Source organism: Myotis davidii, unplaced genomic scaffold (assembly GCF_000327345.1).
Source record: "Myotis davidii unplaced genomic scaffold, ASM32734v1 scaffold384, whole genome shotgun sequence".
NCBI classification, from domain to species: domain Eukaryota; kingdom Metazoa; phylum Chordata; class Mammalia; order Chiroptera; family Vespertilionidae; genus Myotis; species Myotis davidii.
In genome coordinates this window covers 646569-650568 of record NW_006295385.1, presented here as the reverse complement: position 1 = coordinate 650568, position 4000 = coordinate 646569, and positions in this window count along the sequence as shown.

Sequence of the window (4000 nt, the reverse complement as noted above, 5' to 3'; positions counted from 1 at the left end):
GCCCTTGACCGGATTCGAACCTGGGGCCCTTCAGTCCACAGGCTGACGCTCTATCCACCGAGCCAAACCAGTCAGGGTCTTTTATTTCTTATTGTCTAATTGCTGTGCTAGGCCTTCCAGTACTACGTTGAGTAAGAGTGGTGAATGTGGACATCCCTGTCTTTTTCCCCAACTTAAGGTGAATGCTTGTAGTTTTCCCCCTTTGAGATGATATTGGCTGTAGGTTTGTCATATGTTTATTTATTATATTGATGTATATTTCCTCTATTCCCACTTTGCTAAGAGTTTTTATCATAAATGGATGATGGATTTTATTAGATGCTTTTTCTACATCTATTGATATGATCAATAGATGTGTGTTTTTAAATATATTTTTATTGATTTCAAAGAGGAAGGGAGAGAGAGAGAGAAAGACAGAAACACACAGAGAAACATCAATAATGAGAGAGTATCATTGATCGGCTGCCTCCTGCACATCCCACAAAGGGGATCAGGCCCACAACCCAGGCATGTGCCTTTAACTGGAATCAAACCTGGGACCCTTCAGTCCACAGGCTGATGCTCTATCCACTGAGCAAACCTGGCTAAGGCATGATCATGTTGAGCATGAAAAATGTTCTTTCTCTCCCCATTTTGGCTGTCTATTCTGTCTGGTTCTATGTATTAGGTAGATCTGACTTCCATTTTTGGTAGTGTGGCCTTATAAAATAGGTGACCTATGGCACCCAGTGGCACAGTCTCCTTTATCACCAGAACTGGGTGCTCTCACAATGTCCGTGGGAGCATTGTGTGGGCCCTCCTGTTGTAATTGAGTCTTGATTGCTATTGGCCCATGGATGAGAGTTAGGCTTAACTCCCAACACAGTATGCAGGCCACTTGTTGGTGCTGATCACATGAAGCAGAATTCACCTCAGCAGGGCCTGGTGCCTGCCAATACACCCCTGTGGATATGCTGCTTGTGAAGCTCACTGGATCCTGCTCTATTGCTGTTTGAAGCTGGACGCTGGGTGTATTGCTTCTATACCTTTTCATAGAGGCTCTGGTGCAGGCCATTGTCAGACTGTGACTGGCCTGAGCAACCTGTTTGGAGCTATCAGCAATCCACAGTTAGTGGCTCATTCCCCTGGGTCTGGGTGCATGTGGAAAGGACCGAGCTATGCACCGAGGTCTGATTTTACTAGCCCTGGGTCCAGAAGCAGTCAGGAAAGGAGATCCACCTCTGCTTGAAAGCTGTTAATCTCAGTCACTTAATGAGCCTCCAGCTGTAGTCCTCAGCAGGGCATAAGGTCCACAGAATGGGTGAGAGGGATTCCAATGGGTGGGGCTATTGCTTACCCTTAAGCTAATGCTGCATGGATGGGAAAACTATCCTTGAGAAAGATGGCTTCTGCAGTATGGGGAAATGGCTCAGCACAGGGGTCCTGGAAGCTGTCCTTTCACCTCTCTCCCTAGAGCCACCAACCTTAGACTCCCCTCATGCAGCTCTAGTTCACTCTGCCCTCCTTCTCTGGAGCCCACATTGAATGGCTGCAAATGAAATTGTGTGCATTGGCCCTTTAAGAGGGTGTTTATAGCCATCTCTACCTGTAGGACAGAAACCCTGCTGATTTTCACAGCCAGATGTTATGTAGGCACCATTCCCAGCTCTGAACTGAGGAGCCCAGTTTGGGATTTAGACCCTAGACTTCTAAGGGGGAACACCCCACAGCTGAGATATCCCTCCAGAACTTCATCTTCTACCTGTGGAAGCCTGGCCAGCACTCTCTCACCTCCACAATTCCTACCAGTCTCAAAGTGGCCTTGTCTTTACATACTTGGCTATAAGGCTTCTCTCCAGCTAGTCTTCAGTTGGTTATTCAGGAGGATTTTTCTATATTTTAGTTGTAATTCCAGTTTGGTCTTGGGAGTAGGTCAGTGTAGCTTCCACCTAATCTTCTGCCATCTTAGAATCCCCCAATGTTACTTTAAAATACAATACATTTCTATCAGACATAAGCACAACAATAAAATTATCCTATATAATAAAAGCCTAATATGCTAAGTGTCTGACTGTTCATTCAACCATTCAACCAGTCACTATGATGTGCACTGACCACCAGGAGAAGACACTCTGATTGGTAGGTTAGCTTGCTGCTGGGGTCTGGCCAATCGGGATTGGGCGAGACGGGCAGGACATGCCCTGGAGCCCTCCCACAGTCCCTCCCGGGCCCTGATCCTGAACCAGTGGGGTCCCTCAGCCTGGCCTGCACCCTCGTGCAATCTGGGACCCCTTGGGGGATGTCAGAGAGCCAGTTTCAGCCTGATCCCCACAGGCCAGGCCAAGGGACCCCACCGTGCACTGGGCCTCTAGTATAGGATAAGAGAAGAAAGGAGATGATACATTTATATTGTCTTTCATAATTACGTTTACCACTGCTGTGTGTGTGTGTGTGTGTGTGTGTGTGTGTGTGTGTGTGTGTGAATTTAGATTTCTTCTTTTCTGTCTAAAGAACTTTATTTGTATTTCTTGAGAGCTTGCTTGGAGGTTCTAGCAGGGTAGCGCAGCTACTCATATACCCCTGACCGAAGACCGGTCCTCTCCTCGGGCGGGGGGGGGGGGGGGGGGGGGTGAAGGTCGTCCTCTTCGACTGAGCACGCAGCTTCGGGAGGGACGCACATGGATCGGTGAGGGAGGAGGGGGACACCCGCCTAGCCAGCCAGATCAGCCGAATCAACCCTGGCGATCAATGGGGTGACAGATGTCGCAGCCAGATCGCCCTCACATCCTATGTGTATTTCTTATAAGGTAAGTCTGATAGCAATTCTCTATGTTTTTGTTTATCTGAAAATTTCTTTTGCCTTCATATTTGAAAGTTTTGCTAAATATAAAATTATAAGTTAACAGATATTTTTTCGTATAGTACTTTGACTATGCCATCCTACTGCTTTCTAGTCTCCATGTACTTTTTTTAAAAAATATATTTAATTGATTTTTTTACAGAGAGGAAGGGAGAGAGATAGAGAGTTAGAAACATTGATGAGAGAGGAACATCGATCAGCTGCCTCCTGCACATCCCCCACCGGTGATGTGCCCGCAACCCAGGTACATGCCCTTGACCGAAACCGAACCCGGGACCCTTCAGTCCGCAGGCCTACGCTCTATCCACTGAGCCAAACCGGTTTCGGCGTCTCCATGTACTTTTATGAAAATTTGGCTGTTGACCTCATTAGGGTTCCCTTCTACATGACAAGTCATTTTGCTGCTTTCTAGATCTCTTCTTTGTCCTTTGTCTTTCAGCATTCTTACTATTTTCTGTCCGGATGTGGATCTCTTTATTTATCCTACTTGGGTTTCATGGAACTTCTTGGATATGTAGATTAAGGTTTTTCATCAAATGTGGGAAGTTTTCAGCCATTATTTCTTTGAATGTTGTTTTCTATTCCTCTTTTATTAATCTTCAAGTTCAGTGATTCTTCTGCCATTTCAAATCAATTATTGAGCCTCTGTAATGGATTTTTTTCATTTTAGCTATTGAACTTTTCAACTCCAGAATTTCATTTGTTCCTTTTTTTATGATTTCTATATATAAATATTCTCTATGTTGAGACATTTTCTTCATACTTTTATATATGAATTACTTTAGGTCTTTGAACATATTTATAATGGCTTAATATGACATGGGATGCCTCTCACAGTTAGTTTCTGTTGCCGGCTCATTTTCTTGTGTATGGATCACACTTTCCTATTTCTTAGCATTTCTCATAACTTTTTGTTAAAAACTAATATTTTAGGTATTATAGCAATTCTGGAAAGTGATTTCTGTATCTCTCCCCTTAAGGAATGTTTGTTGTTATTTGCACATTTATTTGTTAAGTGACTTGGCTGGACTATTTTAGTAAAGTGTGGTCTCCCTAAAGTATGGAGCCCCTGATGGCACTCCTCAGAGGGTGTGCTCTTGGGCAAGGACTACACAATCATCCTGGAATGATAGTGATTTTAACAGGGCTATTTCTCACTAT